Genomic DNA, 26,389 nt, shown 5'->3' on the forward strand with positions numbered 1-26,389 from the left:
TGCAAAGCAAAATATACTACAGTTTCAGGGCTAAAGGTCAATGGACAGAATACATTAGTTTTTAAGCCATATCTTCTTGATTGTATCTCCTGTTGTTTAATGGTTTGACCTGAGGAACTTTCATAACACCATTAAAAAGTTCACATTCATTTAGCAACAACATTTTTTTTTTCATCTCTGCTCTCATCCAGCAAACCACGTTTTATAGTCTATCCCTCCTGGGAGTTGTCTCTGGTCACTTGTCACAAAATCCACCAGCTTTAAAAACAGCTTCTTCCCCTCAGCAACAAAAACACCCAATTCCTTGGATTAAAATACAACACCAAGGACAATCTGATGTGGTCTACTGCAGTAATCTCAGTGTATAAAGTGTCTTGTCTATTGTTGTTTTTTCGATTGTTTATTTTTGTTGTGCGCTTTATTAATGTTAGTATGTGTTGCTATATGTATAATTGTGACCTGAAGAAGAGTCCAACCATCATGTACCGAAAACAAATACCATCAACCACAGTTGCGTGGCAAATAACGATTCTATATTCTATCTATTCTATACATTTTGCCATACAAAATGTTTGATGAATTGTGTCATTCAACATCGAACTGGCAAACGGTAAAAACAGCTATCAAGTCAAACATAGACTTTGCTGTGAATAATATACTGATCTTAAAGTTTTGCACAAGGTAGAGTTTTTCCATTACATAACTGAATTATAAAATAATTTCAGCGCAAACACTTATTGCTTGAAATAGCTGACGATAGATTTTACTTAATCAACAGTAGCGACAGCTGAGGCCCAGATAGCCAGTCAGTTTCTCTTTAATTACAATGTGTTTGACTGTAAATCAATCTCAAACTTAACCAATTGAAAATCAGTGTTTCCCCTAGAATTTTTTTTAGGCCCGGTGGTAAGAGCTGATAAAGAGTATGCGCGCCGCGTGCGTACCAAATTTCAAGAAGAAATTGACCAAAACAAACCCCATTTGGGATGAGCCTCTTTTGACAGCCCTGTTAAAAATGAGGGCATAGGGTTATACTTTCACATTCAGTATGTTTGTACATGTGGCGTTTCTCACAGGATTTTTAGATCCTGCTGGGTGAGAATGGACCTTCCAGGGGGGTCTGGGGGCGTCTAGTACTCATTTCTGGAATAATCTGAATCACCTCACCTTGAAGCTAGCCTATTGAAAAATGTTCTTTATTTTTTTTTATGCAAATAGCCTTGTTGAAAATAAATGAATTAACATAGGCTACACATCATGATTAGCCTATCAACATGTGTGCTACATAAGGCAAATTCCCTATTCCGACCATTATATTTCATCTAGCCTATTTCTCAATTTAAAACATACAAATAAAGTAGGCTAGGCCTAGCATTGAAAATACAAAAAATAAAGCTTGCTGTTTTCAAGATAACTTAACAGTTAAAACAATAAATTAATTAATATGTCCCCTGAAATTAAATGAGTGCTTTTCTGAGAAGAATGCCAAAGGCAGCAGTGTGGCACTTCTGTAAACTTACTGAAACGATTCTCTGCTGTTGATACAGATTGGTTGTGTTGCCACGGCGTATTTCTAAGTTTTGCTCAGCACTTTTTCCTGTCCAAGGTCCCTGTTACTGAGTCCTTAATATCTCCATAGAGCAGGCGCTGGTTTTATTTTCGCCACTAGTTCAACGTTTGCTTGCTAGTCATGCTCCTGCTCATTGGCTTCCGTGTCAAAAAGTGCGCACCGAATGCACACGCGCATCGCGCCGCGCGCAGAACACACACACGCAGACACACAGATGATGATGGGATGATCAAACGTGAGGTTGTAAAGACAGGCGCACACGAGGGGTAGACCGACAGTACCGCGCAGACGCTCGCAAATGATTATTACGGAATCAATGAAAAATGTTATTAAAAAAAAGAAACTATAATGGTAGGGGAAACACTGAAAATGAAACCCTGCCATCACACTAAGTCCAAAATAAAGCTGAAATGTATAACTTTGTTTCAGGAACTGAAGATTAACCAATTGAAAAAACATTGTGGGCTATGTATTTTTTGCGAACTACAATATAGTGTTGCTATACCCAGAGGTCATGATACGCTTTCAGATATAAGGGGACAATACTCGTAAGAAGCGGGGTAGAATGTTGGAGGCTGCTTCATAATTCTGAGAGAACACACTACACATTAGTGCTTGAATCATGATATTGACATTCAGTATGACTTTACCTAAGCTCACGCGCTATCTTTTTATGTTCCTGTCCTATTTTCTAATACACACACACACACAGTAAATAAAGGGAGATTAACACACAGAGCTGTGTTGACATGTAAAAAAGAAAATGTACACCTGTCAGTCTTGGCCAGAAGGACTGCACCCATGTAGTCGTAAAAACAAGCAGGCAGAAGTGATACCAAAGTGTTACAATTAGGAAGAGAAGAGATAACAGCAGGTAGGACGGAGGAACTACACAGCCAAGCAGGGCGACAGAGTGGAATATAGACGAAGTCCAGAAAAAAAACTCACAGACACGAAAGAGAACATTGAAAAATTGCAGAAGGAACATGCACTGTGATTGAGGGCTGTGTGTGTTGTTATGCCTAACATACAGCGCGTGTGCATGCACACGGAAAGACAGCACCAAACGGTCCTCTCATCTCAGCTATAAAATACAACATAGCCAACAGCCAATAATTTCTCTCTCTCCAACTCTTAGAATCCCCTCTCCCTCAATTCACTGCCACTCTCTATGCATCTTTTCCTCACCTCTCTGTAGAGTTTCTATAGGAAACACAGAATCTGTTTCTTGCTAAGTAGGTCACTACACCTCCACTGCTCCCTTCGCTCCTAGTCGCCTTGTTCCTCTGCCTTCGTTGCACCATTTTTATTCTCACGCTGCATCCCTGCCAGCCTCCCCCTCCTTCTTTTCTCATTTTCTGCCTATTTAACATTTTGCGTATTATGAATCCCACTATGAATTACATTTTATGCAGCTATATTTAAAAAGCATGTGCCATGATTGAGAACATGAGAGTGGGCTGGACAGTATGCCTTTTGCACGGGAATCCAATCAGAAAGGCAACACAAGCTCTGTTTGCACTTACATTTTCAGATAATATTACAGGAGGAGGAAGATCATAAACACAGAGAATACAGAAAGGGAGACGAAACCAAACAAGGAAAGTAATTGAGATAATAACCCGAGGAATATAGAGGAGATGAATGTGTTTTCGTCGCCGATTGAGGTCCAAAAGTAAGTCACTTTCATTAAACCATTTTCTCTAATTCATCCATCATGATCAAAATGTAATTCATCACAATAAAAAAGCAATAAACATTTACAAATGCATTCAATCCGAGTTGTTTATTTCATTGTGAAAAATTGATTTTGCATTGAGTCATTTTGGTCTATTCTATGATTTAAATACAGGCATTAACTCAGGCCCAAATATATGAGGAATTTAGGTTTTTGTATATGTGCTAATCCAGGTCACTTACAGGTGCAGATTTGTAGCTTTCTGATTTTATTCTTGAGTCCTTGAATAAAAGATCAAGCCATCATAAATCCGACTGCACCTATATTGTTTAGCATTTTCCTCATTGTATATGTACTTCTAAAGATAAAACTCCCATTTAAAAAAATAAAAATAAATCACAAAAAGTTCTTAAAGCATTATGAAAAAAAACTCTTTGCAGGTCCTTGGGTGCAAACTTGCCATATTGCCTGTGAAACCATGTAAGTTTCTAATTGGATTATGGTCTACTGTTAGCTTTACACCCCAAGCTACATTTTGTATGTCGTGTGTGTGTGTGTGTGTGTGTGTGTGTGTGTGTGTGTGTGTGTGTGTGTGTGTGTGTGTGTCGTGGCCATGGTTTTCCCTTTTCCATATATTTTTAATTAACGCCCAATCTTTCGGAACATTCTCGCTTTCCAAATACCCCACATGCCAAATAATGCATTTTCATTCCATATTCAACTAATATTATCGGTCCCCTTACCAATTTTTCCTCTCACCTTTTCTTCCTCCCCCAGAACACAGACTGTTTTATTGTCAAACCAGGCCGAACTGGCAAATATTTGTAGATTTCAAAGGCATCCAAAATGTATACATGACAGACCGACAAAGAGAAAAAGAGAAAAGTTCCGGAAAAAAACAGTGGTGTAATGGGACTTAGCATATAAGAAGAAGGAGGTGTAGCCTAGTCAAATACAAATAGTCTGAGCTGAAATAGCAAACGCTGAAGAAAACTTGGTATGGGAGGAACATGGGAGCAGTGGAAAGTACAAGACAAGTATGCTAAGGGAGGAAATGCAAATTAAAGTCAGAGAGGAAACATAAAAGGAAGGTGAAAACGGAGGTATGACAAGGAAAGGTCAATTAAGAGAACTTTAACTTTTCTCAAATTTAGCATGTAGGGAAAAACTTACAGGATAAAAAAGTAGCTCTGAGACAGAAGGGGTAAGGCATGGGCTGGATTGGTGTAGTCGGGTGAACCTTCTTTCTTTTCTTTTTTTTTTAGGGGAAATGTTCGTACAAGCTTTATAACTGCTTTAAATCCCCTTCCTTAAATAAGGGCACCAAGTGGGACGGATCCACAGGGAAAAGCAGTGAGAGCAAAGTTCAGAGGCTGAAACCTGCTTCTACCCTGCCTCCCCTATCTGAGGATTCAATCTGAATTGTAAACCTCTACATCTTTTTTTAAAAAGACTACTTTCTTATCTGCTCTGATGTTTTACTCCATAGGATGTTGAGGGAAGTATAGGCAAATGGTGACAGCTGACTAAAATAAATTACAATCTGGATACAGCACAGAGGGAGCAATGAACTTGTGCAACTACTTCCAAACAAAGTGTGCTAGTTGTGTGGAAGGATGAGTACAGGAGAATTTCTTTTACAGCCCATGTTTTTTTTATTGTTATAATACAGTTATAGGCACAGTCTGTTTGATGGTAAGTCAAGTGAATTGTGAAAAGCCTATTTGATAACTTTTTAGTACAAACTAAATGTACATTAGCATATTGGTAACTGTGACGTTTTTTTTTTTTACAATTAAGATTAATCAAGTAAACTGTCTGTTTGGCTGTAGCCATTTGCGTTCTAATAATAGATTTAGAAAATTGAGTTTGGATCGGTCCGAAAGGAATTAATGCAATCCCTCGATCTTCAAATAAACTACTCGTGCCCAATGATAATGAATACATATTTCATACTTCATTTACCTAGTAATGACTTTTAAAACACATCAAGTGATGAATATTCAGCATATATTAAATCAATTATCTGAAGTGCAGAAAAAAACAATGCAAAATTGCTCATATAAATGTAAATGTTCTAGTTGTTTGATGGGTATAACACTGAGCCGTTACAACGCAGTTTTAATGTTGCTGTTAAGTGTCAGTCTCTCCTTCAGCCTTCCATACTTTTAAACTTGGGTTTATCTGCCATTTTCCAAGCTACATAGCTCACATCCCCCTAGGTCCTGCTTTATCCTTCTCAATCTCGTCATCCAACACTCTCCATCTTTTGGTAAGTTCTAGCTGTCTACATATTTGCCATTTTATTCCAAAAACATTTTTAAGTTTAGCTTTGCCTCCTATACCCTGTACCTTAAAATGCCTGACTGGATTTTATTTAATTTTTTTAAATCTCAGTGCACTGAAAAAAAGGGCATCAGCCATCTGTTGGATTTATGTAAGCATATTATGTCCATTTAAGACAATTGTGTCATGTTCTGAAGCAAAACGTAACCGGATCATGTAGGAAGTGCATCCCATCATGTAGAAACAACATGATAGGCAGAGAGAGTTGTATTAACATGTTCAGCTCATATTAGGAGAAAGTGAGTCAATCGTGTCAACATTAAGTCTCGCGATATCTCGTGCTGTCCTCTCGTGCAATCGAGCTCCTTTGCGCGCCAAGACAACTTCACTTCACTTCACGTCCATGATGAATGGTATCAGCTCTGCACTGCTCTGCTCGGTAAGTAAATGGCTGCAATACATTTGAATGTTGGGCTATGCCATATATCTTAATGTCTTTAGAGTCGCTTTCATGAGTTAAAAAACTGCCATGAGGTAATTTTCTGTCGCACTGTTGAACCACCAGGCATGCCTTATTTCCTGATAATATTTTTAAGCTGACTCCATTACAAAAAAAAAACTCAGCCCTGTTCATTTCTATTCAAATTGATTTATTTGGTGCGCCACCTGTCCGTGAGACAATACATAATGGGTTTGTGGTAAATTATTCGTGTTAACCATGGACCACCTATTATAAGAGGTGCTACACACATATGTAGGCTAACTTTCATATTCTATCAATGGCTAACTTTCAAGGACGTCCGTTACATTAATAAGGGGAGGGGCGCGAGCATGGTGTGTTGGTTTGAATTGTTAGCAAAGTAACGTTAGCTAATGTAGCGTTAGCTTTTGGTCAACGAGGACGAGTGCAGTGCACCAGAGCCTCTCTTTCAACTGCTTTCAACGGCTCTGCCTTGCACGTAACGTGTGCTTTGCTTTGGTCATTTGACATTCGGACTTTATTTGGCTTCTGCAGTTAATGGATATGTAATAGTGTTATTTTTCTCTCTTACAGGACATAGCTCGATTTGCACCGTGGAAGATAACTGTTTTTCTTTCTTTTAGGCCATAAGGTGAACCCGTTTTTCGTTTCATCTTGTTCCCATGTCTGGGCACTAAATACATTTTGGCTCTTTAAAAAGATATATTGGTTTTGAATGACAAAAAAAAAGTTCTCCACTTGAAATCCTGCAGTATTTTTTTAATTAGTGTTTAAAGTCGGGACTATTTCTTGCTTAGCGGAACAATATTTCGTTCCAAATGGTGATTTTTTTGTCACGTGCTTCACATTCGACCAATCAGGTAGCCGCGCAGATCCAAGATGGCGATGTCAACAACGTCTAGCGATGAAGAGGAAAATACGGAAAATACTCTAAAACATCGGAAAAACCTTAAAAAAGTTCGAAAAAAGAACAAAAAAATATGCTACATGCATGTTACGTCTGTACGGAATGAAGAGGTGAATGATTTCACTATCACAAGGTGGGATACTTACAGGAATTGTTTAAAACGGTGGCTTTGCTGTCATGGCGAGTCTCATAAAGTAGCCGAGACATTCAAATCCTGTATCGATGTTGAATATAAAGATATTCCCGATGACGCTGGGTTTCACCCGACTTGTTACCGGCGGTTCATTGATAAAAAGCGATTGGATTCTGCCGAAAAACGGGCCAAACGGCTGGCTGTGGGTCAAGATGAGTCTGTGGCATCGGACAACGCTTCAGGCTCGACCGGCTCGACAAGTGACATTCCAAGGAAAAAACTAAGATCGAAGACGGGCCTGCCTATCGGTTCTGCTGGCCCTGTGCTCCCTGCCTTTTGTATAATTTGCAAGAAAACGGACAAGAGCATTACTGTGGGAGGCAAACGGCAGAAGGACCATCTTTCACAGGCAGAAACGCTTTCAGCAGGTAAACACAAACACACACACACTACACACAGCACTTACACACATACAAACCATTTAATCATCTTTTATTTTTAGGCCAGTTGATGAACGCTGCCAGGATAAAGCAAGACAGTAGCATTCTCTTGCATATTGAAGACAGAGACTGTGTGGCCATGGAGGTTCGGTACCACAAGTCCTGTTACAGACAGTACACCAGGTTCATGACAAAGTCTGCAGTTACTGGAACCGCAGACGAAGAAGAGTGAGTTATTAAATTGTATTATTATATACACACATTAACAATTACACTTCATATTCTAGATGCATGACAGATACAGTGTCAAGAATTATGAGATGAATATAGAATAAATAAAAGTTTAACTTTTTGAATGGACTTTTCCATGATATTGCATTTATTTTAGATGCACTTGTAAAGGCTGTTTGTATGTAGCTACAATCTTGACTGCATTACTTTTGGCACATATTAAGTGTGTGTGTGTGTGTGTGTGTGTGTGTGTGTGTGTGTTTCTTTTCAGAAGTGACCCAACCTTTGATGCTAGCTACAAAATATTCTGCGAGAGGATCATCCGCCAAAGGATAATTGTAAATCAGGAGGTGCTGAGAATGAACCAGCTACGACGAATGTTTTTAAATACGGTGCAAAAACATGAAGATCGTGATGCTTCAAACTACAGGTAACAACAGAAGCTTTTTTAGCAGCGATGTAAAACACTTTTATGCTGGAAAATATCAAAAGAATAATAAATAATAATAAAAAAGGCTTTGATAGTATATTTAAACTACTAATACTTTCATTATGAATATATCTTTATTTACACCCTTGTGCTCCTCTTTCCCTGTGTTCTTATGTTGCAGGCAGGATAAATTAAAGAGAAGGCTGACCCTGGACTTTCCCCAACTGGTGTTTCACTGCCCCAGCAAGCGCAACATATGCGAACTGGTTTTTGTTGAGACTTTGTCTACAGATATGCTGATAGACAGGCTACCTCATCCATCAGGTACAGACACAACTGAGTCAACTGAATTAAGCCAAGCTGAAAGTGACACTGAACACATGGCAAGAACAACAGCTGGTCCACAAACTACTGAGAACACGAGGACACTTTATAGTGCAGCGCTGATATTGAAGCAGCTACTATGTGACTCTCCCGGTATGACGTGCCCCTGGCCACCCACATCAGATGATTTAAATGTATCCGATGCAAAATCTGTTGTGCCACTTGAACTGTACAATGTTATTGCTTGGATTGTAGGTGCAACAGAGGAACCAACATTAGCCTGTTATGTTGATATTCCAGAAGATTTGAACCTAAAAGTGATATCTGTTTGTCAAGACATTATGTATCTTGCATCTAAAGGTCGGAGGCAGACACCCAAATCATTATGTCTTGGTCTAAGTATTCGGCATTTAACAGGTTCCTCACAAGTTGTGTCACTGCTGAGTGGACTAGGACATTGTGCTTCATGGGACACAGTTGTCAGTCTAGACACTAGCCTTGCCCAACTACAACTACTAGAGGGCAGAGACAAAATCCCGGTTGGATTCTCGAAGAAGACTCCTACAATACTGGTGTGGGACAATATTGACTTTGGGGAGGAGACACTATCAGGTCGTGGAACTACTCACCATACAAATGGCATTATGCTGCAAAGTTCTGTCGCTGAACCTGCGTCAAGAACAAACAGACAACCACTACAGAAGGGAGTGTCCTCATTCAAAGCACCCCCTAGCTGTCCTGTAGAACACTACCAACAGTCTAAAAGACAAGGGCCACAGAACTTGTTTCATCAACATAGTATTCCACTGCAGCTGGAAACATACAGATTGAACACCGTGTCTGCAGCCCAAACTGAACTGGCCTATGTTTTTGTAAAATACATAGATGCTGAACGATGCACAGTCCCAAGCTGGACAGGTTTCCATACATTGCTTCAAGGTGATGCTACTCTGCAAAAGTCAGCACTGCATTATCTTCCAGTCATTGAGGCTTCACCGACAGAGATGTCAACGGTAAACACAATTCTGAAGCGAAGTGTCCAAATTGCTGATCGGCTTGAACTGGACCATATCGTGTTGGTGTTTGACCAAGCTATATATGCCAAAGCTCAACAAATCCGTTGGAAAGACGAAGACTTGACAAAGCGTCTAGTGATAAGACTAGGCGAGTTTCACACATGCATGTCCTACCTCGGTATTCTAGGAAAAAGGTTTGGAGATGCAGGACTGCAAGACATACTCATTGAGTCTGAAGTGGTTGCCCCAGGATCCATCAATGGGGTGATCAGTGGGCATCAGTATAACCGCAGCATAAGGGCGCACAAGCTTATGTACGAGTGTCTGCAACGCGCCAGAGTAAACACCTTCCTGGACTCTTTGCCACTAGCGGAGAGATATGAGTGTTTGGATGTTATTGAGGAGACAAAATGTGCATTCCCAGAGGGAACAATCGATGTTTTGGGTGCTAATGACAAATTTGAAAAAATGTGTTGTATGTATGCAGAATATGTGGAAAGGAGAAGTGCAGTCAACCAAACATTTGCATTCTGGAGTTCATACATCGATATGGTTCAAACACTCCTTCTGTTTGTGAGAGCAACAAGAGAATCTGACTGGCAACTCCACCTGTCAACAGTTCGATTGATGATGCCGATGTTTTTTGCCTATGATCGTGTGAACTATGCTAGGTATATACCTGCATACTGGCTGGAAATGGTCAATTTGCCTGTAACACATCCTTCTTGCCACAACGACCTCAGCGTTAAAGGCCAGTGGACTGTCCAACGTCAAAGTGTCCATGGATTTGCCTCGATTGCCTGTGACCAGGCTATTGAGCAAACATGCAACCGAGATTCCAAGACAAAAGGTGGATGGACAGGGATAACACAGAATCGAGCTGCAGTTTATCGCTGGATATTATCACAAAATGAAAGGGCTGCTATAACAAGAAAATGTGAGTCAATGGCAGGTAAATCTCCTGAACAACGGAAACGGAAAGACCTTGACAGCACACGGATTCATGCTGATGAAAAGGCTGTGGCTAGAATAAGTTCCACCCTAGATTCTATGCTGAACCCTTTCGACACACACCATGAAGGTATTGTGTGTCTTAGCTCTGGGACAGTAGCAGTTGAAGAAATCACAAAGGATTTGCTCGCAGCTCCAGACAAGGGGGAAAAAGCTGTCAAAGAGTTTATGGACCAGCGACTTTTGTCAAAATCTGTCGACATATTCGCTCCCATCAAGGCACTTAAACTGAAAACCTTTAGTGACCAGGCAAAGACGAAGAAGAAATCTGCAGCGGGCAAGGATGTGATTCTACGGGCTGACAAGAAGCTGTTCTCTAGACTGCTCATAATAGGCCAGAGTAGAAAAATTGACCTTAGGGAGATTCTATCCTACTCACTGGGAACGGTTTCCTATCCTCTAGCCAGTATGGATGGTTCACTTGCCAAAACTAACAAATCAGCTCTCATGGATTTATTAGAGGCTAAAGGTGGGGACTGCCTAGTTGATACAATCCCAGCAAATGGAGCTATTCTGTTCGATGGCATGGCGGTCATACAAGCCCTTCAGTCCAGACCACCCACCTTTGGAGAGCTCGCTGAGACCATACTACAGTACATAGTCAAGCTGGCTCTGCAGCACAAGTGTGAAAGGGTAGACTTTGTGATAGACCAGTATCCTGAAATGAGCATTAAAAATGTAGAACGGTCACGTAGAGCCGCTGGTGGCACACAACAGGTGCAAATTTATGGAAGGACCCAGAAGACACCAACTCAATGGAAAAAGTTTCTATCTGATGGAACAAACAAAGCGGCACTGGCTGAATTCCTCTTTGATGTGTGGAAAGATGCTGATCTAACTGTTGTGCGCAAGGACTTGACTGTGTACATAGCACACGGAGAACTGTGTCACTGCTTGAAAGTAAAAGATGGTTCACAAACTGTAAATGCTGTTAAGGATCTTGAATGTGATCATGAGGAATGTGACACAAGGGTGTTCTTACATGCACATCATGCTGCACAGGAACATGAAACGGTCATCATTAAGAGCCCTGATACAGATGTGGCAGTTATTGCTTTAAGTCTGCAGAGAGATTTTCCATGTAGCTTGTATTTCTTCACGGGAGTTGGCAACAGGACAAGAATCATTGACCTTGTTAAGGTGTCAACAGCCCTTGGAAACATTGTGTGTTCGGCACTTATTGGAATTCATACCTTCTCAGGTTGCGACTCCACAAGCGCCTTTCATGGCAAGGGGAAAAGAAAGACGTTCTCTGTTGCTTGCGAAAAGGAAGAATACCTGTCTGCATTTACACATCTGGGAAGCAGTTTTGAATTGGACCAGTCAACATTTGATGTGCTGAGCAAATATGTGTGCCACCTGTATGGCCAATCATCTGCAGAAAATGTCAACGATGCAAGGTACAGAGCATTCTGCATGGCATCATCAGCTTTGCCGGAACTCTCAATGCCTCCTACAAGTGACGCCCTGCACCAACACTGCAAAAGGGCAAACTACCAGGCTGCAATAATGAGACATTCTCTCAAAGGTATAATGTCTGCCCCTTCACCCAATGGCAATGGATGGCACATTGAGGATGGGGAGTTAAAAGTTACATGGATGACTACAAATCCTGCCCCTGACAGTGTGTTAAAGGTAGTCCACTGCAGCTGCAAGCAGAGCAAATGTGAGACAGGAAGATGTTCCTGTATGTCTGCAAGACTGTCGTGTACTGATTTGTGTCGGTGCCAAAATTGTGCCAATATTTCCATGGAAACAGAGGATAAAAGCACATGGGAAGATGGCTCTGATGATAGTGATGATAGTGATAGCTAAGAGATGAACAATGTCTCCCTCATTCAGAATACGCAAAGTCACACTTAATCAGTTAGTTCTCTAATAAAAATTTTAGTTTTTGCCACATTTGAGAAAAATCCCTCAGAGTATTTTACTATTTCTTTTTTTTTAGTTACTTAAGTTAAATACTTTAAAAATGAAATGTGAGGTTACAGTGCACCTGACCTTAAAAAATATATAATATTCATAGTTTGAGTTTGTGCCAAATTTGAGGAAAATGTATCAAAGAATTCTTGAGATATGGCTTTAACAATGTGCAAAGTTAAGACAAAATAATAAAAAAAAAAAAAAAAAAAAACTCAAGACCTGCTGTGACATCAACACATTGTTTTGTTCATGTAAATATTGTTTTATACCATATTGTGTACATATTGTGAACTGTAATGCAGTTTTTGTTGTATTATCAATTTTTTTGCATTATTCGATATTTTGATTGATGTCAGCCATTTTGGGCCAAAGTGTTCTTTATTTTATTTATTTTTTACTTCCTCTTATAACACAGTATCTACTGAAATTTTTAATGTATAAAACATCATTGTTTAGCAAAATGTACCATGTGTATGTTCAATTGTACAGGTTGCTATTCACTTATTTTGAAGCGTTTTTTTATTTTTTTTGTATATTTCATGGTTTAATTTCAAATTAAAGTATACTAATGCTAAAATACTTGTCTCAAATGTTAGGTATATGTATTAATGTCAATTTGTGAGAGAGATTGTGTTTCCAGAATGAATGTAAATACATTTACAAGAAAAAACTGCTGCATAAGATTTTCGTTTTTTGGTAATTCCTATTTTTATACATTTATGGCTCTTAAAAAAATACTGCAGGATATTTTGCGGAGAACTTTTAACCTAATGTCCACAATGGCATTGTCTATGCAAAAATGCAAAAAAAGAGTAGTGCCCAGACGTGGGAACGAAAATCACTTTCTAGGCACTTTTTCCTGGTTCACCTTATGGCCTATTTCTCCATGTTGTGGCTCTACTTGCTGCTATAGATTGCCTTCAGACCGTGCATAACTGGTGAGTGAGTATATTTATTCAAATAAAAGGATTTGAAATGTTAAAAAAAATCAAAAAGTTGTATTACAAAGAAATTCATCATATTCTAATGCATAGTTTGCGTTTGTATTTGGTACAGCTCGGTCCAAACATTGGGAGTGCAGCTCAACATTTGTCTCACACTGTTTTTGTGGTGAGTTTTATATAAAAGCACATTAAAGAGAGCAATGGTTTAATTTACGTTTTCAGGTGCTGAAAATTATTGATTTATTGCTATAAAAAGATTATCATCAGCCATCCCAAAGCATCATATTTTTCCACACTGTACTCCTCCAGTAATTTGTGCTTAAAGAAATACAGTTATGCCATAAAGAAGTGTTTTTTCTGTTTCTTCTTTTTGCTGCAGATTGACAACTTGGTCCGTGTATATCTTGCTCCAGGAGCCAGCGATTTGACTGTAGGATCAAGTTTCTGTGGTGAGAATATGCTTTTTATTTGCTCTGTTGGTAACAAAAGTGGTCATTTAAAATACAATTCACTTAACCACCCCGTGCATACACATATAACCAAATGGGGGGTGCAACATATCACAAAACTCAACAAGGCAAAGATAAGACAAATATAACCTTGCTTTAAATTTATGAAGTTATTCTATTTTAAACATGCACAGTGTATAAAAGGTAGCTTGTGTTTCTCTGTTCATGTTAATAGGAAGGACGTTTAATGCCCCATTTTGCACTTTATTTGTTTTTATATATTGTAGGGTTATTATTATTATATTATTCACATTGAATTGACATCTTCAGTTGATTTTATGATGGTGTGACACAAGATATTTTTTATTTCACTGTTATCAATGTTAGAATACATTAACAAAATAAATCAAAAGCAAAGTTATATTTGTCCGAAAAATTGTCTTATTTGTGACTCAAAAACCGCAACATGCATTTTTTAGTCAAACACTTGTAATTGTAAAGATTTTCTTGTTATATTAAACCTTCGTCTCCATTTCTCCTTTACAGAAGGGTGCTGCTGGCTTGGCGATTTGAGGCCTGTCACTCAGTTTTACCAAGTACGTCCCAAGTATTAAAGCATAGTAGAGTAAAAGGTGGATTTCATGGGAATAATAAATCAAATTATGACCAGTGCATGCAGTGATGTGGTTGGCAACTGTAGATTGGACATAACAAATGTCATGTGTATGTCAGTGTTGTTAAAAAATGGTTCCGTGTTGTTTCAGATAAATGCAGAGAACCTGAGTGCTGCACGTCTTTGAGACGTGTCCGTCGTCTGGGGCAGCAGTGAAAAAAGGCTTGGCTTCCAAGCCATGATGAAGGTAAGAACATTTTACCTACTGAATTATATATTGCAAATGCTTTGCTTTGTTACTTTTTAAAATGTAAATATGAATGGAGTTAAATTTATTTGGATTTAAAGGCATACTAAGCGATCTCCAGTGAATCTTTGTTTATATTTATACTAACCTCAGGCCCGTGCCACACATCCTGCGTCTGTTACTGCTGCCTTTCTCTCTCTCTCTTTTTGGCCACACATGGAACACCTCAGCTGCTGCAGCGCTGCTTCTTAAAGCCCTGTCTTCCTACGTAGAGTTCTCATAGATAATTCCCATTAATATGAAGTTGATTCATGTCATTTCATGATACATATGATTAATATTTAGTTTTGACAGTAATCCGTATGCCTCATTGCCTTTTCTTTTTCTCCACATTTGCACTTGTGGGAAGTTTAGAAAAACACAGCAGGAAATGGTGGAACTACAGCGAAAGCTGCTAGTATGAAGTCAATATGACTGTCAACAGAGTATTTCTATCAGTTAAAGCAGTGTATTGTGTTAATACGGTCGCAGAGAAAAAAAAAGCAGACGCGCAGTAGACGCAGGATGTGTGTCCCGGGCGTTATAGTGTCTGGGCCATTCCTCAAAAAGTCCATCCATGACATTCTGACAGCGGTTAGCATAAACATAAACAGTTGCTGGCTCTGAGTCAGGCTTTTTAGATCTCTGTTAACGGAGCCGCGATTGTGTGTAAACACCTGACTTTTTTTGAATGCACACCCACGACAGACAGATAGCGGATTCTTAATTGCTGATTTTGACAAAGTGGTCAAGATTACAATAGTTTAGTATGCCTTTCAAATGAAGGACCTGATTAAAGATTTCTTTGTCTTTGCCCACTTTCATACCAGTTTTCGACAGTTTGAGTTAAAATGGTGACATGTTCTTTGTTCTAATCCTTTAGGACAACATCGCTGCTGGCAGAGGAGGCATCATAAACAGACTGCATTTACCTCAACGAGGATCCTGATCTGCTGCAGGACTACATGGTGAGTGTATGCAAAATAGTTGGTGCCTTTGCCACATTTAAAAAAAAATGTTTTGTTTGTTATAACATGTTAATGCACAAATGCAATGTATCACAGTAAAGCCAGTGGTTTAAGGTTTCAAAGGCTTTTTATTTAATGTATCTGCTACATTCTGAGAATTTTTATACTTCGTCTACGTCTTTTTTTTTTTTTAATTAAAGAATGTTTTTAATTCTTAATGAATGTGTAGGCTAATATTGTGGTTTACAAAAGGCCAATGGTTTAAGCTTTTAGACATTTTTGATTTAATGTCTGTCTCTGCCACAGAGGCTGAGCATTAAGAATTTAGTAAATGTTGACATTCTATGCAGTTTTACAGTACACCCTCTGGTCTTGGGAGGCTGTTTTCAAACTGCTTAGGTTTTAGATGGAGTACTTTTAATTGGCCTTAGGTCTTAATGGGTTAATGTAATGAAGTTGAGTTTTAAAAATAGTTTGATAGATAAAGTGAAAACTAAATACATATATTTTCCTTTCACCAGGACACAGCTGATCCATCAAACCACCACTACACCTTCGAAGAATTCCAAGAAGATTATGGAGTCAGATGTAGCTGAACCATCAAGATAGGCCCAAAGCTTGAACACTAACATACACCAGTGAGAAGAGCTGACCCTGGTTGAGTCATGTGTAAGACACTTACAGCTTTATGTTCCTGGACTGAGAGATGCGGCTGTTCCTCTTACCATAAGTGATGTTTTACAGTAATTGAAAATGTGTCAATAGTTTGCTGTTTTTACAGTTATTGCTGGAATAAAGGTGTCAACTGGATCATTTCCCTTGTTTCATCATTTGTACTTTTGAAAAAAGTGGGTAGTGTTAAGGATAATCTAGAAAGTTGAAGTAAAGTATTTAACAAGAAAATGTTTAATGCTGTCATTTTAATAGTTTTTAGTTGTATTTATATTTGAAATATAGTTAAAGTTAGTTTAATTGATGTGTATATTTAAAGTATTAAATTATATCTAATTATTATGAATATAAAAACATAATTTGACATTCAGATATTAAAATTACAGATCATGTTAAAGTTAATTGATCAAATAGTGTTGCATTACAAGTGAGTGAATTGTGTTGGAATAAAGTGATCAAACTGTTTAGGACTAAAATGATCACAATACGTAATTTGAAAACATTTCTATAACTTTATATTAACACAAAGCACTTGTGTTGAGTTAACATGATTTGGTTGTGTTGAGTTAACATGATTTGGTTGTGTTGAGTTAACATGATTCGGTAGGTTGCAGCCAAAGCAAATATTTTGTGTGCAACCACTGTCCACAATTGAATTGAGTAAATCCAATGCATCTTTTTTTTCAGTGTGTAAATATTTATTTTCACACAAAATCTGTCCACAGTTCTTCCACCTCCTGGCAATAACTGTTAAAAAATATTTCCCTACCCTCATAAATACACTCAGTAATTCATCCTCTTTATTTCATTCCAAAATTAGGATTTTTGTATCCCATCTCTGCACATTTCAATCCTCAATCCATCACTTTCCTCTTAAAAAAGATGCCAAAGCAGCATATCCATTTGAGATTGGATGACATTAAACATGCATCCATACACATATATACTCACATTATTTGCATGCATATGCAAGCTCCAAAATTAATTTTCAATCTGTCTAAATTCGGTTTATGACCCCTCTCTGTCTGTCTCCCCCCATCTCACAAACACCCACACACACTACAAAGGGAGGTAAATTAATTAGCTACAGCTTTTTCAGTAAAACTAATGAATTTGCTTGTGAGAGATAATAGGAAACTGGATACGGAAAATGTGATGGATATGTGCGTTTGTGTGTAATGTAATGGGTATTTTGGGCCTGCCGCAAAGTAAATGTGCCCGTCTGTGCAGGCATGACCTTGTGCATAGTTTGTGTACGTCTCTTTATTTTCTTACAAGCATAAAAGCACTTTGATCATTATGCTGAAGCCTTGATCCACCACTGCAGTAATGTATCATGTAACACAGACATCCTTCTCCCTATATTTGCCTTGTTATTTAAGTGTTTCCTCATCTTCATTGTTGTCTCTAATTAAAACCACAACCAGCTCTGTTCCACAGTGCAACTGTGCACCACAAAATACAGTTATCTGATCTATTTCTCGTTTATTGTAGGCATGCAGTCATGTCAACTAAACATTTTTCAGATGTGCATTGACTAGAAATAAAACAGCAACTCTTGTCCCTCATGCTGCAGCATCTAGATTTATAAGTAAAGTAGCTTTTTACACGTTTTTATCTTTTACTTGGTAATGTTTTTGTTTTTTTAATAATTTTAATAAAAGTGGATGACAATTACTAAAAAATAAATTAAAACAAACCCCCTCATAAGGAGCCTGTGGTTGTTCACAAGAGTAAAAGGTTGTACAGTATTTAAAAACTATTCAGGGAGTACATTTTATATTGTAACAATGAATATACAATACTTTTTATGAAGGGAACTTCAAGAATAGCAGTATTCATGAGCTCAAATAAGTAATAATAATTTACAAAAAGGTTGCAAGGTCAAAGAGATGAATCAAAGTTCTTTGGTAGAGATTGATTTACTGCGCAGATAATATGCCAAGGTGGTCAGCAGTAAAAATGAGGGAAAAGGAGGAAGGTTTTACTGCCTCTAGGTACACTCAGACAGGTACAGGTAACTCTTCAACTGCACTTCTACATCAAAAACCAACCAAACTCCCACATCAAATATGTGCTTCACCCTGGATGGACGGACGTGTAAGCTCTGACCTGCCTGTATTTCAAAAATGATCTGGTAAGTCAAATAGTTACGCTTTGTTTGAATACAAAAATGTTTGTCGTTTCAGATATACCAGAGAGGGGACACAAAAGAGTAATCGTATCTATGGGGGGAATGTGTTTATGTGTAAATTTTTTAAATGTGACATACCTTTTAACAATTTGGGTTTAATTCTTCATACAGAGTTCTCATTATCTTTCTTAGTCTCCCATCTTCTTTCAGATTCTGGAAGCAGGGAATTTGGATGTGCCACATAGAGAGCCATGACACTTTTACCTCCTTTAACTTTTCACTTTTATTTAACCTTTGTCCTAGTCTACTATTGCCTCCATTTCTGTATAACAACCAATGAGACTGTCTCTGCCAGGAGTATTACTAATACATGCCTTAAAACATATTTTATTATACATTATTACCCCTACCTCCCTGTATGCTATCCATTATTCATCCATCTTCCGCCAGCGACTATCCTTGTTTGTTATTGGCATTAGTGTTGCTTTGAAATTCTAGATCTATTGTTTTTTGGCTTGCCGTCTCTGGCAGTACTTTCATTTTAAAAGCAAGTTTTTTGATCAGCTGACTGGCCAAACAAGGCAAATAGAGTGTCTCATGGCCCTGGAGCTCAGACTCATTAAAACATAATACTCACGTTATGTTGGGACCTAAAATAAACATAGCGAGTCCCTGACACCATGGGAGCCAGACTCGTGAAAATATGCTTTAGTTCTTACATCGACATGAGTGAATGTGGAGCCAACCTGAGGACTGGTCTTCAACACACTTCTGATTGCCATTTGGGGATCTTAAGTTTACATGCATCTGAACGGTTGGGTTAAGGGGAATCCAACATACGCTAGTACTTGTCTCTAATTCAGACTCTCATTGAGTACATTTGGTCAGTGGCAGCTCCCTGCACAGTTCCAAATGGGACAAAACTAAATCAGGATAGAATTACTGACCATGACACAAACGTGGAAGACTGACTCCTCCAGATGCTGAATAGAGTAAGCAGCAAGCAGACACACGTCATAGCATGCAGCCATGCACTAAAGTACAGTTTTGAGTGCAAGGTTTTATGATCAACCACATGTTCAATTAATAATGATGGTGGTTAAGGCAGTGAATATTCCGCTGGAAAGTCGAATGCGGAAACATATTGTGTCTCTATGAATTATGAATGAGTTTTTAACGCAAATATTCGATCCTACATGAGGAAAGTGAGGTCATGGAAACCAGTTTAGAAAAAATTATGAATGTGATGGTTTTCATCTCAGGGTTTGACAGAACCAATACCTCAATTAAACATAAGAACTGGACTGGAAAGAAATCCACGATGTAACCTTGAATACTATATCCACTAACTGCTTTATTTATGTGTCAGTGAACATGAGATTACTTTGCCTTTAATTGTCCATACTATCCACACTGCTGACTGCAGAGTGCATGCAACTGAGAGTAGTAGTGGTTTAGCATGCTTTTCTCAAATTGTGAAGGTGGTGTGTTAAGCTAAATCAGTGTGTTAAGTTGCTTTTAATAAAACAAAAACAAAATCTGGTTTCATCTCCTTTAGAACATATTGGCATTAGGTGCAGACCCTAAATTGAGTCAATTCAGTCTTGACACCCAGAGGCTCAGGATCTATAAAATACATTAGTATTCCTCTTATACTGGGATCCAAACTGAGCAAATGTATTCTCGGGCACCCAGGGGCTCAGACTCATTGAAACATATTAGTACTATTATGCAGGGCACCACCAGCATAAACAGGCCCTGGATCCATCTAAAATGTCTGCCCCCCCCCCCCCCTAAACCCCTTCTCCTTATCATCAGCCTACCCTCCATTTATCTGTGCCAACAGGGGGAAATGGCTGCTAGTTGACATGTGCATTAGCCTGACATTATGACTAACATTCACTTTGGCTTTCAGTCCCTCCCTCCAGATCATCCTTATTACCATCCTCTTGTCTCTCTCTGCCAGCAAGTGAAGATGGTGTCACAGTTCTGCCACAAGTCTATTCTGACATTGTTCGCACTCCCATCTCTAAACACGCTGTCTCCCTCGTGCCATAAACAGCATCCTTCTACCTGCAAATAATTTTTTTCTGCATCTATTCCCACCATCCCTTTAATAACAATCTCGATCACTGTCTCTCGCTCAACATTGTTTTTTTACTCTGTTTAAGCTACGAAGACATAACACAACAACATTTGTATTGCCTCTATAATGGGTTATCTCTGTCATCAAGTAGTACTTGGGTTGACTATACTATTAGGCAGATCAACCCTCTGAAGGAGTGTCTGAACACAGAAGCACCACTCAAATGGCTCTCTTCTGAAACTCCAGATTACTCTGGGTACCATTCCTGCCATTCCTTTCTGAGATCACTCGTGTTCTGCTCTCCCCAAGCCATCCCCCAAGAGCTTCAAGTCGTCCTCTCCTCCCCTTCACTTTTGATCTTCCAGTCCACCACCAATCCTCTGCTCTGGTGATGGAAGTTGTTCAGTCCTTGTTAGTGCCTCTCCTCTCCTTCATGTATGTCATTGCTGCCACTTCTTTATCCCTCGTTTCATCCTCTTTTCCTTTTTCTCGCTTCCAATGTTGTCTTTTTGACATTTGCACAATATTTTCACCTGCCCTTGTCTGTCCAATCCAGGAAGTGACATATTCCTGTACTGCACATAAGTCACTGGGAAAAGGTCAGTTGGATTGGACCGTTTGTCATACAAAGCTCGGTGCTTTGACAACAGAGATCAGGAACCAACATTTTAAGTGTTGCTCACGCTACAAACATTTGATTGAGGTTGGTTTATTATGGAAAAAGTCAATACATTACATCTTATGCTACATGCTAGACTCAACCCATTAGATCAGGAGCACAATATTTTCCTATCCTTCACCAAGCCCTACAAGTTGCCTAAACACCACCCTGAGGTAATTATGCTGTCCTATGTAAATAATATATTGAATTGAGGCTGCATTGCTAATGGTATTAGCTATGCAAATGCAACTCATTTTTAAGAAATACAATTGTTACTCCATACCTTCATCCCTCTATTCTTTCCAAATACTCACTGCTACACCATCCCAATTTGCCTCTCTCTTCCACCCTTCTCTCCAGTAAGGCAGGCCATTAGGGACATGTTGCTAATTAACAGCATCAATGCTGCCCAGTTGCCATAGGGATTGGACATAACTGTCGGTGGCACAACAGTAAACAGAATAGAATGTGTAATAAATGGCAACACACGTGCACACATGTCTGTCTTTCGCGCGCACACACACACACACACACACACACACACACACACACACACAGCAGATATGTATGTGCAACTCATGGTTGCTGGAATAGCACATGCACACACACCGCCAAGTACTTGGCTGGGGTATTAACATGCACACCCAAACAAAGCCACACAAACCACATACACAAGTGTGATACTCACACATGCACACAGAAGCTTTGAGTGTCACAGCATCAGCTTGCCATGTCTGGGGATGCGGGATGATTAATCGCACTCTGTACAGATGGCCACGCTGGGGAGAGAAAGGGAGAAGAGGAAAGCTGTCCTCTCTGTCTCTCTGTATCCATCTAGCATTCTCTCTCTTTTTCATTACCCTCTCTCTTCCTACTCGTCTCTGTTGGCCCTTACTCCTCTGTACATCTGTAGCATGCTAGATTTATGAGTGGCTTTCACAGACTTACTGTCTTAGCAAGATGTGTACAAGACCCACATTAATTATATTCAGTCATTCCCTTTTTCTAAATGTATTTTCTGAAAGACTAAAAACAAACCCATGCACACTAGCAACCATGCTCTTTCCAATGGAATCTTGGTCTCAGCCCACACAACAGTAAAAATCTATCACTCGCCTACAAATGTGCACTATTTGCCAAAATGTAAGCACACAATTTCGATTTCTCCTTTGAACGAACACACAGGTATCCAACCTGAGCAGGACATGATGGTGATGGTACCAAAGGGAGCAATAAATTGTATTAACGCTGAGTCTGCACTCTGTCATTTAGACATAAAATAAGACCAAATGTTGCTGTTTAGGCATTAAATAAGACAGGAACTGGATTGGACTCAAGTGCAGGTTCCTTTAGTTTAAGCTGATACTAAAAGTTTCAATACATCAAGGTCTACTGGGTTCAAATAGAAGGTGTAGCAACCTCAATTCTATTGAACTGGACAGTGGTTGGGGATTATCTTAGCTTTGTGAAAAGAAAATCTTTTTCTCCACACCCCTATGCATCAACACCATCCAGCATGGCTAAAACCAGAGACTGTATATCACAGAACACCAGAGACACCCAGCTGACGTCACTTTGGCTTTACGCTTACATGAAATTGAATTAACTCTAGTGTCTTGAGATTTGGCTTCTGTGACAGCTCCTGGCACCTCCTGATAGGCAGGCTTCCAGGAGATGATTACTAATCACAAACACCCATGCTGGCTGATCTCCTCAGCTATATAAACTGTAGGACTCAGCCACTTGGGCTCCCTTCCTTGATGTATGGTTGCTTTGGTTTGGTTTTGCTTAGTTTGTTTTGCTTTGCACATACATTACACTCTTCACTCACACAGACACAGCACCCATTACTGATTACTGACATTCACGCACCACTTAGTAACTTACGTTAAACTTTGTTTAAATAAATTATTATTTGGTTAAACTTAATCTCTTGTGTGGTTTCCTCATTGTCATTCCCTTGAGCCGGGTTGTGACACTTCATTAATAAAATTAAAAGGTCAAAGAAAATGTTATTAAAGTACAAAGCCACGGCTGAGGTCCTTTTGCCCGGCTGAGCTGGTTTCAAAGTGTGGAAAGAGTGGGAAGAGGTGCAGAGATAGGTAGCATGGTTGTCTGTGATACAGAGAATTTAAACGTTAACTGTCAACTATCACTAAAGGCATCCCAAACCCCAGACTACTAAACTGTTTTAAACAGAAGTATTTGGTGGCATGCTCCAGACAACTACTGTTAGTTATACTACATCCTTTTAATAACAATGCATATTGGTCCAATACATTATTAAGTAACACTACACTTGGTGTGACATTTTCTCCAACAGTTGATAATGCGTCATTTGTTGAATGTTAGGTTATTGTCCGTTTAATTATTTCACCCAAGGCAGCTTCGACCGCATTACACTACATGCCCCCAAGCTATTATTCTACGTTGTCCGTTATGCTTCGCTGCACAGGCCTCAGCCAGACCTAACATCAGGGCATCAGACACTGCCTGGCTTTTGACCTACAGTCAGCCTAAATATTCAATTACTGCTCCAGATACGTAAATAACCAAAAGCTTTTGAGGAATGTAGGGAGACACGTGACAAGTGAGTACACTACGCAGGCTGATCAGCCAGGGAAAGGTAGAGACAATATTGTGAATGGATTGGAAGCTAATGGGGATAATACAGAGATTGAAAACAAATGGTAAAACTTCTAGCTATCTAGTCAAGATGAATATGGTGTTTGTTTTGGTGTTTAGTGTCATACCATTATGTACTGAAGAGAAATACCACCAACCCTGGTTGCCTTGCAAATAAAGTTCAATTCTAAACTTCAAGTCTTCCACTACTTCCTAGATCACTTAGTTTTCAACAGAATAATAAGCATTATTAAATGAACAATGACCAAAACTATTATAATTATGTATGTGAACTGGCTATTTGAACTTTTGTATAAAAAGTATTCTTCGGTCAACAAATGACAACCATCTGCTGAAAACAGGTAAGATCATTATTGTCCTGACCTTCAATGGTTTTGTTGGAGCCCAGAGGGAAGAAACCGAATTCTACTCATTTGGGAGGGATTTAACTGCAAATATAGCATGAAAACATGAACAGAAGGTGGCTCCCATAGCTGGGATATGACAGGATCATTGAAGGCACATGTACATGGTGTGCTAGGCAGAGAATAAAATGCGGACCTCCGGCTATAGCTGAATCTGCTGTACATCTTATTGGATTACTTGTCACCTTAATATGGTTGATTTCACATACAGCATGTGGACTGTGAGCTTTAGTCAAAATGCCATTCTTGCTCCATTGTTAATCTTACTTCTAATTATATTTTAATTGCCCTTATCCAAGCGATGCCCACTGAAAACTGGTAGGACCAGCTCTAGTCCAGAGGTATGAGAAGAGACTGCATGTCCCCCAGTGCTGCACATTCTGGTCATTATGCTAGACCAATTTAGTCATTCATTGGTGATGTCTATGGATCAACTAAACGGGGTTGGAAAATTAATTTGATTAGGTGGCTTTTCACAGCTTATTCTTCTTCCGTTCTTCTCCTCCTATCTGCTACTGTATCTGTCATTCCTCATTGTCCTGTCTCGTCCCCTTGCCATTCTCACTGCCTTTCTTGTCATGTCTAAAATGTAAACAGTTGTGCCATCTTTATTCCTTCACTTAAATCTAGCTTGGACTATGACTTTGTCTATGAAATGGAACTGGTAAAAAGAGTTTCTTTATACAGCCTAGCCAAAAAATAAATAAACTCTACAAGGCACATCGTAGTTTAGCGCTCACTACTCAAGTCTTTGAATATTGCTATTCAAGGTTTTGACAAAGAAGCAGCGTTCAGAGTCCTTGCACCATGTACATTTCTCTATATTTCTCCGCTCACTGTTCTTTCAATTAAGGTTAAGTTCTTTAATTATTGTTACTTTCGTAAGCACTTTGAAACCTAAAAACATTTATTGGTGTTCAAGATGCAAGTAGGCAAAAAGGATTAATAACAGGATAAAGTAGTAATATACCTTCTAAGAATGGCCACCTCAAAAACATTGTCTGTACTATACTTTAAAAACCATTAGCACATTTACCAAACAAATAGTGGATTTGTTAATATACCTCCTTGTTTTCATGACAATTTATTTTCTATTATATAATTTCTTTCATTCTTGCATGTCAGCGGGGAATGACATTTTACAGCCCAACATGGAGAAATAATGGAAGGACAAAACGCTTTTCTTTAATGATTTACTCCGTTACCTACGTAAGCATTTTACAAACACCACTCTGGTTCTCTGGTCACTCATAGCGTCATCCTTTCCTCTTTGCTTGACCCATCAACAGCCCCTCCTCCCCTCTTTGCCACTTATTTTTCCATCTCACCAGCCTGGAGTCTGTTTTCATTTGTGACTTTTTAAAGTTCATCTTCCAAGCAAGACGTTGTCCCTCGTGCACCTTTGGAACTGTTTCCTGCACTGTTTCTAGATGTGGCACTCACTCCTATCATCACTTATCTCCCTGTGCTTTTTTCCTCCTGTTTATCCCTTCATCTTCATCTATATTCCGTTTGGTTTCTCTCCTGCGGATGCTGCTTCGTAAACACCCCATATCCCATGGCGATTTGAAGAGCCTCTTTATAATGCAAGCCAACTGTCACACGCAAATGTGCACGCACACCTCTAGCTATGTGACCAAACCTTTATAGCAAACTGAACATCGGCAAAGAATAATTCACTCACAAATGCACTTGATGGGAAACACTCACACTCAGTCAATTAAAGCTGATTTAGCAATATATGGTTTTCTCTAGCTCATATCTCTCATAATCTCTCCATCTTTTGATGGCCCTCTTCTCTTTTCTACATCTCATTTCTCCCCATGCCTGCCTCTCCCTCGCACACTTTGCGCGCTCTCTCTCTCTCTCTCTCTCTCTCCATCTCTGAGGCTGAGGCCATCTGCTTGAGTTGATAAAACGACACACAATCACACACAGACACACATGCAGACATACAGAAACAAGGAGACAAAAGCATACAGAGATGCAGATGTATCACTAAACCTTTAAAGGAGTGCATAGTTCAAGAACACACTGCTACCTGGATACAGTCCAGTGAACAAATACTTGGCCTTGTACACAATAAAGACACACAC

The 26,389-nt window shown here is 39.1% G+C and overlaps 1 protein-coding gene across 1 annotated transcript in view; it reads right to left on the reverse strand.

The window, feature by feature from the left end:
• The window catches only part of pcxb (pyruvate carboxylase b), a 282,158-nt gene that overhangs the window by 146,345 nt on the left and 109,424 nt on the right, over positions 1-26,389 (reverse strand). The gene's annotated exons all lie outside the window — the stretch shown is intronic.

The sequence above is a fragment of the Ammodytes marinus genome (genome assembly GCF_949987685.1).
Source record: "Ammodytes marinus genome assembly, chromosome: 23".
Taxonomy (NCBI): domain Eukaryota; kingdom Metazoa; phylum Chordata; class Actinopteri; order Uranoscopiformes; family Ammodytidae; genus Ammodytes; species Ammodytes marinus.